Below are 14,645 nucleotides of genomic sequence, written 5' to 3'. Positions count from 1 at the left end.
GTGTTGTATACCACGTAGTATACATACAAGGAGCACCCTCGATTGATCACTGTGGCTTCACTATAGCTCTCCTATACCTCCGAGATTGGCCCCAAGATGTGTCATGAACATAAAACATATGTGAAACAAAGTCCACTCTTTTGATAAATCGATCCAGGAGATGCTAGATAAACCTCTCCAAGGAACCGAATATCTAGCCCTATACGGCTTGGGATACCTCACACTCTCAGCATTCGTCATCACTCAAACAAATACGTGCTATGTATCCAAGATATGATACTATGAGGTGCATCAATGTAAGTCTGAATATGACCATCGTGCTCAATGAAATGTTCATTAAAAATCAGCAACATGAAAGTGCAAAGACAATTATTTTCATGATTTTTTTTCTATATGAGTGCTTCGTTGCTTAGGGCTAGCACCAAGCTTCCTCATGCTACTAGCCCCTTTACTTTTTTAAACAACCACGAACTCTATATGATATGCAGCATGAAACATCAGCATTTAACGTACTTCAATCACCACTCAACAACCCCCTACTCCCCACCGTTTAAAATTTTGCATGCGTTGATAGTGGAAGGCATGGTTTTTATTTATTTTTCTTTATTGAAAGAGATAAAAATTTACTTTAACAAAGAAATGATACTGAACTGATGCTAAACCTCATGCTTCAACTCCATCATACATCCACACACATGTCTTTTTTTTCTTATTTTTATAATGCGAAACACCTAAAATTCTCCATTTTTCTTTATTTTTTTCTATTTATTTAGAGAAAATTGCATATAATTACCGTTTTTTTTGTGTAGACTGATTACTCTTATAGAAAATGATTTTCTTAGCATGTTTCATTCCATAGTAATGGCAAATGCACACCAAAAGCCCAAAAACCGCATAATTTCGCTTAAACCGCCTAGTCTTGACTTTTGCATATAATTATTATAGGACTGATTTTAAAAAAAAACATTCTTTCAATATGACTGATCAAACAGAGGATTGGCAATCAAATCCAAGCATTACTAACCATTTCAAACAAGAATTCATCATAAAACGGTAAAATCTACATTTTTCTCATAAAATTGCACATTATGATACACGTTTTTCGACATTGGAGGCCCATTGACTCTCTTCCATAGCTACTCATGATTTGTCCAACTCGGATTCACATGTCTTTCCAGTCCGACTTCATCATTTGACCAAAAATGTCCATCTCAGCCCATCCTCCTCTCTTTTACATTGATTCATAAGAACAACCCACAAGAGGAGAGAGGAGAGAGAAATACTAAAATAAGATCTTGTATAATGCATCAAATTCGATGATCTCTATGGCAATGAAGGGTGAGAAAATGGTTGAGCATGTTGCCCTGATGATTACTTAGAGATGCTTTGTTGATTTAAAAAATGATAAAAAATGGAGGATTTGGGGGCACCGAAAAAAATGTCCCCCCCCCCCCCCAATGTTTCATGAAAAGTTGTGTTTCTTCATTTATAAAGCTTAAACAAGATTTAAGCTTTATTTCAAATAAACTTATTTACTTTGTTGTGTTCACACTTTCGTCGAAATGGTTTTTTTTAATTTTGATGGGGCAAACGCACTTAGATTTGAGATCCATCTGGACGGTTGACTTCGTGACATCGAAATCTATAATCCTAGCCATTGCCATGCACTTTTTGGTTTCCAGATTATATAGTTGTTTCATAACGCGAAACCTTGCGGGGATTAAATGGGAGGTCAAATGGTCTCGAATCGAGGAATCGAGACTTGTATTGGGCTCCTCATATGGAACTCCATCTAGGAAAACTCCAACTCATCAATCTACAACTATTTCATTTTGCATGAAAATTTGGTCTTTTATGGACTCGTGGGCTATTTTTTGCTTCAAAAATAGCCTTTAAAATTAGTTCTCATTGGGACCATGGGATAGCGTGACTTAGCTCGTCGAATCCCACGAACTGAACTACACAAATAACAACCATAGAAAGCATCAAGTAGCCATAAAAAATATACACAACAAAGCACAAGAATAGCTCTCACCTTACCCCTTGATAAGATCAAGGCATGAATATCCAGAAGGGATAGGCCCAGCATAATTTGACAAGAATCCAGAGTGAGTCGCTAACCAGCTCTTCAACACAGACTGGCTAAAAGAACCATCAAAGAGGTCATCCCAGTGGTGGTGGCCTAAAGAACTACCTACCCAACTTAGGACAACTTTGGACCATGGACTCCTACTAAGGTGAGTGACTCCTATAGCCTGGTCATTAGATATTTTCTTTTAACACATTGGTCCTTCAAAATTTCCATATTCAATTGTGTAAAAAGGAGGGAGTTGAGAATGACCCAAGGAGAACAGGGCATTGGCCTCAGGTCCTGACTCGGTACCTAAGAACCTACCAAGCTCTCGTGAGGCAGTACTTAATCCCTTTATGTTTTGCTTACTTTTAGTTTCACTTCAACCTTCTTTCTTTAGTTTGGCTAGTTGCTACCCCTAGGAAGACAAGGCATCACCTCTGGGTCTGTGTCTCATCCCCAAAAACCTACCAAGCCTCCGCAAGGTGATAATCAATTGATGTTAGGATTTGTTTCCTTTTCTTTTCTTTTCTTTTCTTTTCTAGGACAATGGGGTTAGAACCCCTTTTTACACACCTCTGTAATTCTTTATTTTTTCAAGCATATTCGAATTTTTCTCTTCTTTATACTTTGGCAGGCTTCTCTAACTGCCTCACACTAGCAAGGACTCCTAAAATAGTTGCCTAGCAAGCTAGCAGAACATGGTCACTAGGACTACTTCTAAAACAGGTCTTTAATGCTTGACAATGTCTTGACAGGGGGTAGACAACTACTCAAATCTCCCCCAAATATACCTAACCAAACCTTAGGACTTCATGCCTTGATTGCCAGTCCCCACAAACAAAAACAAAATAATTCCCTCATACACATATAACATTGTCAGCTTGAGGAAAAAACTTGGAAAGGTGACAACACCACCTGGAATGGCCACAAGAAGCTCCCATGCAACAAAGGCTCCCTCCAAGTACTTTGTCAAACCTATCTAATGCAATCACTTAAATAGAAAACCATTAAATGCACCTACAACAAACAGACACATGACCCTCTTGGCCTAAAGGAATATAACAATTCACAACAAATAAACTATCCCTCTTGGCCTTATGAAATAAATATTAGAACCCTACTGAAACAACCCTCGTAGCCTTAGAGAATAAAATACTTTACTACCATTCAACAATGTATTTTTGAAAAAATCCCTTAGTCCTAGCATATGACGTTACAAAATCGACCAGGGATATACTACAAGTGCATCAGGTTATTAGCTAATCCCCCTGCATAGATAGCAAGGGGTGTTTGATGAATATGATGATACACAATAATTTGTGTCCATGACAAAGTAGGGAGGTACTCAGTCACTACTTGACTCATAACCCAAACTAACAATCAGTGGCCAAAATGGGACGTGTCAGTAAGAAGACCCCAAAGTAGTCCAAGGTCAATGTTAGGAGGTAATTGTAAAGGCTCCCTTGGACCACAATTGAAAAAGACATATTCAATGAAAGCATAGTTGGTCAAGGAATCTGCAAAAAGCAATTCCACTATCAGAAACTAAGTGACAAATCACCATCTCAAGGATATGCAACATATCCAATTTTGCACAACGGTATATCCGTAAAATAGAATACCGTACACTGGGTCCCATTTAGCTTATTGATTACTAACTATGAGTCACCTTTAACCAATATTTGGCGGATATCACCACATCGGGCTACATTTAGCCCCATGATCAAGGCCTCATATTCTGCCATATTATTAAGGAGATCCTAAATAGACTCCCATCTTCATGACAACCCTACGTTGAGGATCTTTAATGGCCATGCCAACGCTCGCATATTTAGTAGGCCCTCTTGAAGCTCCATCAAAATACAAGGTATAGAACAATCTCTTCAATGATAGGCCACACCATATTAATAAGCTCACTCGTACTTATAATAATCAAAATCAAGCCAAGAGAGAGGATGTATAACAGGGACAATACCTCCTTCCTCACTAAACTTGATAGGAATTCTTGTCAAAATTCATTGACAATGGTGATACCAAGAGAGAGGATGTATAACAGGGACAATACCTCCTTCCTCACTAAACTTGATAGGAATTCTTGTCAAAATTCATTGACAATGGTGATAGTAGACCTTAATCTCCCACGTAAAAGATCCATCTTGCCACTCAATAACCTGATAGCCTTTACTCCACCAAATCACTCGACCTCAGTGGTAACGTTGCTCTAGATAGGGAATTATTCATCCCATCTGCTTGTCTTGGTATACCTATTACACATTAAAGTTGAATCATGAAGGACTTGCAAAGGAACCAACCCCAACGTAAGCACTTACACATAGTAAGGCTTTAGCTTATTAAAATTAACTTTAGTTTTAAACTCTACCCCTTGCAAATTTGTTAAAAGGGTTGTAGAGACATTCTTTCCTAAACGTACAATCTTGTATGATCCATCCCACTTGGGTTCTAATTTACCTAGGAATAGCTCATGATAAGTATCATAATACATCACCAATTGACCTTTCACAATTTTATACTTCTTAACCTAAAGGTCGTAAAGGGCTTTCATTTTCTGCTTCCCTACTTCTTGATGTAGTAAAGCTTGCAACCGAAGCTCATCAAGATGTGCAAGAGAAGTATATCTTTCTTGTAACACTTCTGCCTCTCCCAACAACGAATGATTGTGAGAGCGAATCATACAATGGGAAACTCTATTTTCAATGGAAAAATGCACTCCTCCCCATACCCTAGCTTGAACGGGGTGTGGCATGTGGCTCACTTGAATGTCGTGTTGTAATCCTATACTGCCACGTACAATTTCTTATCCCAATTACACCTACTTTCTGATACTATATTGGATAAGATTCCCACCATCTATTTATTTGTGCTCTCAACTTAACCATTTTCTTAAGGATTATACATGGTAGTCTTATTGTGCTTAATCTTCAAAGCTTCCGTCAAGGCTACGATAACTTTATTCAAGAAGTGTGTCCCTTGATTAGACACAATCTCCTTCGCTGGACCAAAACAACAAATAATTTGCTCCATGATGAAATTGGCCATCTCCGTAGCATTATCCTTAACCATGTCTCAAGCTTCAGACCATCTTGTAAAGTAGTCATGTGACGATAATATACCGCTTGCTCGTAGTTGATGAAGGATATATTGGTCCCACAAAATCAATACTCCATTTTTCAAAGGGTACCATGACCAAAATAGGGTTTAGAAGTCGATTACTATTTTTCCTTGCATCGTGTCTTTGACGGACATCACAACACTTAACATAATTGAAAGCATCTTGGAAAACCAATGGCCCCTAATAGCCAGCATGAAGGGTTTTTTGAGTAGTAAGCTGGCTAGCAAAATGTTTCCCACATGCTGAATCATGGCACTCCTCAAGAATGAATGGTACCTCATCGGGTACTACATATCGGTGATAGATGTCATCTATACCTCTTTGATACAAGACAACTGCTATAATCGAAAAGTGTAGTGCTTGTTGCTTAATCTTTCTCTTTTAAACTTCGATAAAGCAGTCCCAAATCTTCTTGTAGATCAATAATGCATTTTAACTGCATATCCAGGAAGGGATGGAAGCTGTATCAATCTTGAATAAACCTTTGATATCACTTCCTTCAGTCAGAATTTGCTTTGGCTCCACGAAATCCACAAGACATTCCACAATACGTTGTAGCTTTGATGGTTTACTCCTTATCTTATAGTTGAACTCCTGCAAAAGTGATTAAGCACTTTGCTAAATGGTTAGGCAGTCGCAACTTGTTCAAAAACAATCTAAGGCCTTCCGCCTTCGCAAAGAATATTACCTTATCATAGAGAATATAATGCATAAATTTCTTTGTTGGAAAAAGACCATTCCAAGGCACAATTTCTTCATGTATGTATAGTTGACTTCAGATATCCGTAACTTCGTGCTAGGAAAGGCAATTGGATGATACTATCTCTCTTCCCAAATTTGGGCTAAATAGAGTTGATACTATGCATTTTAGCTACTGAAAATAAATAGAAAACTTCACATCTTCCCGGTGCTTTTAGGATTGGCACTTTTCCTAGTTCTTGTTTCACATCCTCAAAGGATAGTTGATAGGCCTCACTCCACTCAAACAGACAGTTAAAAGATAGGAGGTTCGTCAATGGCAATACTCTTTCTACCAGTGCATTGATAAATCTCTAATAATATCCCAATGATGACAAAAAAGTTGTGTACCTCTTTTGGAGTCTGTGATGGGTTCATAATGACTATAACCTTTATCTTTTCCTAGTGAGTCTCGTAATACCAGCCAAAGTAACCCCATGGCCTAGTAACAACCCATAGGGCACCCCAAAGAAGACACACTTTTGTGGGTTAAGAGCAATGTAGAACTATCTACAACTCTCAAAACATTTCCTTAAAATAATCAGTTGCCTTTCCCTGGTGGTGGTTGCCCCTAGATCATTAATAAAAACTTTTAACTTCTCTGGGGAGATGTCACCAAAAGTCTTATCAGTTGTTCCTTTCCAAGAACCAGGCGCATTGCATAACCCAAAGGCCATCACATGATACAGAAAAGTACTGAAGATAGTGATAAATATCGTTTTTAGCTTGTCTTCCTCCGCAATAGCCATTTGGTTGTATGCATCAAAGCAATCCATAAATGAAAAGAATTCCCTACCTACTAATTGATCCAAAATTTGATCAACGAATGGTAATGGATAGTAATCCTTAACCATCTGCTTATTAAGCTCTCTAAAGTATATACAAAGCCGAATCTGATTGTTCTTCTTTTTTGTGATAACAATTGGTGAACACCATTTTGTGTGTTGAACCAAAAATGTCAAGTCATCTTTTTGTAGTTTTGTTAATTCTTTGAATAGCCCGTCCCTTAATTTGAAAGGCATAGACCTTACTTTCTAACGCACAGGTCGGCTACCTTCCTTTAAGAGGATAGTATGAACAACCATGCTAGGAGGAATACCTCTCAGCTCATCATAAATCCAAGAAAAGATGTCGCGAAATTCTTGAATCAAGGACACATAGTCCTTCCTTTCTTTCAAACTAAGCATGGACCCTAATTTAATTAGTCATGAATCATTCATCATACCTAGGCCTTGCTCAATTATATCCACATCCCTTATCCTCTCCTGAGCTTCTATTGGCTCATTTAAAGTTACTTGATAGATATCCTCTCTAATGGACCCCTCATTGGATTCGTCACTTCATGACATCTCACTAGCAAATGGAACATCCAACGTATCAAAATCTAACAAGGATAAAGGAACTCTCTCACTTTGAGGAGATTCAGTGTAGGCATCTACTTCTGCATGTCTAGCATCTCTGCCAAAAATCAACCGATCAACAAGTATATCAACCTGACAGTCTGCTTCTAAAATACATGGCCTACTTACCAATACTTGATAGCTAAGTTTCTCAGCAAACCTAATGACCCTAAAGTCCACAATATATTCCACATTGGCAATGATCACATGGACTTTAGTAATGCAACCTTTAAGTTGTCTTAAACTATCATCAGCCATTCATAGAATCGTGGAGGCCTCTCCTTTTATTTCTAATCCCAACCTCTCCATCAATTCAGAACTCATAATGTTGATGGAGGATCATGTATCCACAATAACATGATCCATTAATATCACATCAAAATATGCTACCACCCTTGGACAATGCTTTTTGACATGTTCAAACCAATCATCTCCTACTCATGCTATCCCAAGGGCTCAATGATATACCCAATGTGAAGAATCTTCTTAAATTCTTTATGCACTCTTGGAGACAACTTAATTAACTACATGAGGTTTAATGATATACCCAATGTGAAGAATCTTCTTAAATTATTTATGCACTCTTGGAGACAACTTAATTAACTATAGGAGGTTTACATCTAGCTCAACTTCGCAAAGAGAACTCGCTAAATCAAATTCATGATAGCTAGCAAGAGCTCGCTTTTCTTGCCAGACCATTCTCTCCTTTGGTCTTTGAATTGGCTTTGGTGCCTCTTTCTTGGCTTTGACCTTTTTCTTTGGAAACTCCTTATGCTTCTTGGGGTCAGCTTTACCATTTACAGCCTTTAGAGATCCACCTTCCATATCGGGATTAAGGACTTGCGTCCCCTTACAATCATGCTTAGGATTGCCCTCAACAGGTTTTACCTTATATTTGTTAGCTTCTTTACCCTTTTAACCTCTCACAATGACCCTTAGATTAGAAGCTTCAATGGCATTGACACAAACACTTTCTATAAGGCTAACTCCACTGCCACTAGGCAACTCCTCTACCATAGCTTTTCCTCTTTGTAATGTTTACTTCGGTCCTTCATCTTATTGTAGATTGTTTCCTTGTGCTTGATAATTAACCAGACACCTAGATCTTTACTTCCTTACTGGAGATACCTAATCTTGCTCCAACAAGTACTAGCTAAGTGGACCGACTTTCCACATATGTCACATTTAAGATTTGGACAATTCCTAGGAAAATGTTGGCCACCGCACCATTTACAATTGAATCTTGAGGGGGCATCCTCTTTAAGGCGTTGACTCACTATCAAATTATATTTTTTCTTAAGAAAATTGACATCAACAACTATTTGTCTATATTATTTGGTGATCATGTTAGTATAGCGCTTCATCGTATCCTTAACTTCGCCAAGGACATTTGACTCAGCACTTGACTCATAGCTGCAATCATCTACATATCGTTCAATTGGCCTAACCACTTGGTTAGGAATCAATTGTTGATTTCTTGGAAGAACAACTGTAGGATTTATCATTTGGCTTCTAACATTTGATGGAGAGATATGGCTAGCCATGAGCATGGTCACACTAGGAGGAGCTGACTACATAGGCACATTTCGGATCATGCTTTCTCTCCCATTAGGAGGACTCATGGGTATCCTTTGACCACCATTCGTCAATGCTAAAGTATTTTCAAGTGCTAAACTCGGATTCCAGTTTTCTCTAGAGGTATAAGTCACTCATAATCTCGCGATTCTACCTCCTCTGCTCTTGTAATAGCCATATCAATGTTGGCAAGAGCAACACTACTCAACTCCACTTGAATGTTAAAATCTAGCCCATTCAAAAAGTATTGCAACTGAGCAACAGCTGAAATGGGAATATTAGTTTGTAACTTATGGAATACTTCCTTTAGTTTCTTAGCATACTACCCACGAATATTTTCGTGGGGTTCTTGATGTGTTACATTGAGGACACGTAGCCAATACCGATCTCCCCTTTCTGGGGAAAACTCTCTTTTAAAGGCCACGAAAAAGAAGTAAATCGTAGTTATGGTTCTAGCTTCTAGGTTGTGATACCATACTATAGCTCATCCTTTCAAAGTCATATTAAAGAACATCATCAAGTGTCCTTCATCTTGAATTCGATAGTTAAACATTAACTTTTGGAATTCATTGATATGAAGTTCCGCATCTTCCTTTGCTAACCCATTAAAAATGGATAGAGGAAACCCTAAGGCTGGCAAGTCCAGCATTCTCGTTGGGATTGCAATGGTGGGTTGTGCCATGGTGACAACCAGATTTTCTAAAGGAATTTGAACAATTAGAACTATTGCTCCACTTGAAGTGGACAGATTGATTTGAAGAGAGGAAGTATTAGAACTTCCTCCTCCTAACAGATTATGCGTTGAGCTAGGGTTACTAAGACCCCACCCTTGTAGGGATATTGGACCACTCCTTTTTGTGTAGAATATCTTCTAATAATTTTTGCCTGCCGTCTAGCCCGTTTAGCTCTTTCTTGCTTCTAAAGTTCGGCGGCTTGACAGTCTTTTTAATCAATCTCATTGCCTTTTGGCATACACTAATAGACTGGTCCCTATTGATCAAGATTGGAAACCGCCACTTAGTAGTGGCTCTTGGAAAATGCACCACCTATTGGGACCTAAAACAAGGTCCACACTAGCTCTAAGGCACTAGCCGAGCCTCACTACTCACTTAAAACCACCCCACACAGCCTTGCACCCATGAGCATCTAAAGACTTTGCATTTGCCTGAGTTTGTAGTCCAACGAATGATTCTTTTTACACTCCTCAAAAGGAGTCCTGAAACATGTTGGTGTTATATACCATGTAGCACACACATAGGGAGCACCCCTCGGTTGATCATCGCGGCTCCATTACGGCCCCAGTACACCTCGGGGATTGGCCCTAAGATGTGCCATAAACATTAAACACATGTTAAAAAAAGTCCACTTTTTTGATAAATCAATCCAAGAGATGATATGTAAATCTCACCAAATAACTCCCACTACAAGATACAGGCCTCATACCGATGTTCAAAGTGATGAAAATATTCACAAAAAATTTTGCATCCGTTGTTACTAAGCACGTCGATATTAGCGACATCATAGAACCATCACTATCGGCATCACTATTTGCATCGTTATTTGCATCGCAAATAACGAACCAAATAGCAACACCAATAGTGATGTTTTGCGATGTAAACTGTGATGATAATAGCGATGCATGCAGGTAAATTTGCGACGCTAATAGCGATAGGCACAGAGAAGAAAAATCATTTGTGGTAGTAGCACTATGTGCTATACTTGGGCCTCATTTGGGCCATACAAAAGGGTTACAATAAAGTGTACAATGGTCGTCAAAATGAAGGTAAAGTGTACTTGAATCCACAAGATTGATACATAAAATAAATACAAGATCACTTAATGAAAGTGCTCATGGAATCATGGCAAGACACAAAGGATGATAATAACATAGTGCATAGAAAATGCCTACATAAATCACAGGACCAAAAAAGAAGAGGATGTTCACTCCACGGATCCAAGCAGCACGAGCTATAGATCCTCGCTAGACCACCGAGATACTTATTTCGCTCTTTAGGAGGTTTTCTTTCCCTAGTCTTATATATATACCTATTCAAATTTAAGATATACTTAGTCTTGTAAATATTCTCTATTGATACTTCTCAATATACTTTGAGTTGTGCTCTCTCAAGCTTCTCCTTGTCCAAGCTGTGTACTTGTTTTCAAGGATTGACATTATTAGATTTTTTATTTAGATTCATTTTGGCCTCCATTTGCACTATTGTTAGTACTACCTAAGCTATTTTGTCATTTTTGCAAAAATTTCTACATCAATTATTTCTAAAGGTAAGAGCCCTTATAATCTTGAGAGCGGATTTTGAAGACCCTTTTTGAAGTGGAAAATAGCTCAACAGGCCGTAAAAGACCAAATTTTCATGCAAAATGGAGCGGTTGCGGATCAATGAGCTGGAGTTTTCCTAGATGGAGTTTGATGCCAAGAACCCAATGCAAGTATCGGTTCGTCGATTGGAATTTGTTTGACCCCCCATTTAATCCCTGCAAGGTTTCGCATTATGAAGCAACTACATGATTCAGAAGCCGAAAAGTGCGTAGCAAGTCCCAAGTTTATAGATTTCGACATCACGAAGTCATCTGGCTAGATGGATCTCAAATCTTAGCTCGTTTGCTCCTCCGAAAGCAAAAAAATCCACTTCAATTGTAGTGTGAACACAAAGAGATGAACTAGATATTTCAAATATTAAAACCTTAACCTAAATTAATGAAAGAAAACCCAAAAAAACTGATCATGAGGATGGAGGGGGCACAAAAAAAAATTTGCCCCATTTTTGTTGAGATTTGTGCCTCTCCGATGTTGGGCATCATGAAGAACCGACTGCGTATTTTTTTATCTATTCCATGAGGGCTTCATTTTGGTCATAAGCATGCCGATTTTCATGGAGGGAGTAAAAATTCTGATTTTTAGTCTTTCTCGCTCCTCTCTTCTTTTTCCTCTAAGAGGCTAATCACACGCAGAAAATCAAGAAGGAAGGGGGATGAAGGATGCTTGTCCGGCATGGACCAGATTGCTCCAAGATCAAAAGGAGGTTGAGAGGAAATGTCCATAACTATTGGGTATTGAAGATGGGTCTGTTGGCTGCCCGAAACCATTTCATAAAAACCACGCAACACACAAATAAGAAGTATGCTCAAATTTTACAAAGAAAATCTCATTGTTTTGATGGGGTTGATGGCTTTAATGATGTGTGCATGGAAAGGAAATTTGTATGAATCAAGTTTGAAGTATGCTTAAGGGCTCTATGCAATAAAATGCAGGACTTGTAGTTGTACATAATCGTAATTAATAATTTAAAACCTGAAATGTATCATAAATGAAGGAAAATGAGGGTTTGTTTCATTTCGGGTTGGGGAATGTAGTTCATGTGGGATAAAAACTTGATAAAACCTGTTTTCAGTCAATATGATTAGTTAAGACACATAAATCAGAAAATACCACATTTTTATGAACAAATAAATGAGAAAAAATAGAAAATTTTTAGTTTTTGCATCTATAAATTTAGGAAAAAGTACATTTTATATTCGTTAACATATAACAAGGCTAGAGCATGAGGGTTAAGCCTTGTTTCTAGGTTAGAGTATGGTTTTTATCAAATTTTACATGAAAAAACTACATAAAAATGAATGTTACACCTACCCACAACGAATGCAAAAACTAAACGATAGGAAGGAAGAGGGATTGTGAAAGTGAGTGGTCACTAAAAATATTTTAAAATTTAATTTATTTGATTATGCATAGCATACAAGCCAATCACTATTTAAATTTAAGAGAGACTAGTAGCACGAGGAAACTCGGTGCTAGTCTCTAGCAATGCTACAATTACGAGTAGCTTTGAAATCATTAAAGGATTGGTTTTGCACCTCACGTGGCTAGTTTTTTATCATAAAATGCTTGAGCATGAGGTGCATCATCGACAATTACATTATGTATATCACATGGTAATTCCTAGATGCATAGCCATTGATTGCCAAACATGACCTATGTGGAGTTGTGAGGAAACCCAAGCTGTAGGCCCTAGATGCTCGAATCTTTGGAAACTTGTCAAGTGAGGACATTTATATATTGGAGCGTTTGAAATATATAAGAGCGGAGTATATTCGTATGTGCTTTATGTTAGAGTAGCGCATCTTGGGGCCAATCCCCAAGGTGTAGGAAAGCTACAGTGGGGCCACGACATTTAGCCAAAGGGGTGCCTCCTTTATGTTTGTATTATGTCGGTGTACTACACCAAGATGTGTGGGATCTCCCTCTAAGGAGTAAGGAAGGGCAATTGTTGGACTACGTTCTACTACAAATGCAATATCTATAGTAGCAATTAGGGTAGTGTATCCCTTGGATGCTCCTGGTCGCCGCAAGGCTGTGTGGGGTTGTCTTGTGAGTGTTAAAGGCCTGGCTAGTGCCTATAGCCATTTTCGAGGCCATTTTAGGTCTCGACATGTGGTGTGTTTGCAGAGAGCCACTAATAAGTGGTAGTTTCCGTACCTTGGTCAATTAGGATCTATTCTTTAGTGTATGCAAAAAATTAGTGAGCTAGACTCACAAGATCGTCAAGTAGAGCTCCAAAAGCAAGAAAGGGATGAATGAGCTAGATGACGAGTTGAGATAAATAGAAGATATTCTCTGCAAAGGAGTGGCCCAATATCTTTGTAAGGGCAGGGTCTTAATAACCCTAGCTTGGTGCAGAGTCCATTAGGGGGAGGAAGCTCTAGTCCTTCCCCCCTCCAATTAGTCCCTCCACTTCGAGCGGAGCTATAGTTCTGTTTGTTTGAACCCCTATAGCGAATCCAATTGTTACCATGGTGGTGCAACCTATTGCTATACTTGCTTGGAATGAAGATTTTTTAGCTTTGGGATTTCCTCTACCCATCTTTAATGGGTTAGTGAAAGAAGATGTGAAGTTGCACATTAATGACTTCTAGAATTTGATGTTCAACTGTCGCATTCAAGATGAAGGACAATTAAAGATACTCTTCAATATAACTTTGAAAGGACGTGTCATAGTGTGGTATCACAACCTAGATGTTGGAGCCATAACCACAATCAATTTATTCTTTGCAACCTTTTGAAGGGAGTTTGCCCCTAAAAGGGGAGGTCAATATCGGCTATGTGTCCTTAATGTTACACATCAAGAACCCCACAAGAATGTCTGTGGGTATGCCAAGAAATTGAATGAGGTATTTTGAAAATTGCAAACATGTATCTCCATTCCAACTCCTGCTCAGATGTAATATTTTATGAATGGATTAGACTTTAACATTCAAGTACAGTTGAGCAATGTCGCTCTTACCGACATTGATACAACCATTACACGAGCAGAAGAGGTAGAATTGTGATTACAAGTGACTTATGCCTTTAGGTCAAACTGGAATTCGAGTTTAGGGTTTGGAAATGCTTTAGCCTTGACAAACGAAGGTCAAGGGATGCCCATGAGTCCTAATGGGAGAGCAAGCATAATTCCAAATGTGTCCATGTTGCCAGCTCCTCCTTGTTGATATATTTGCAATCACACCCATTATGGCCTCTTTGTATGAGGCAGTTCTGGGCTTAGGACATACAAGCAGACTGAATCCCATATGCACCGAAAGAGAAACTGCTGCCCACCCAACAACTATAAAGCATTGTACTTGACTACCACTTTTGAATATATGATGAATGCAATAGCATGATACTTTCCCATTTCAGTTAGTGTCTTGGTCATTGTTAGTCTTATACAAA

Source organism: Lygodium microphyllum, chromosome 26 (assembly GCF_053477565.2).
Source record: "Lygodium microphyllum isolate KBCC chromosome 26, Lygodium_microphyllum_v1.1.10, whole genome shotgun sequence".
NCBI classification, from domain to species: Eukaryota; Viridiplantae; Streptophyta; class Polypodiopsida; order Schizaeales; family Lygodiaceae; genus Lygodium; species Lygodium microphyllum.
Note: the sequence above shows the minus strand (reverse complement) of the source record.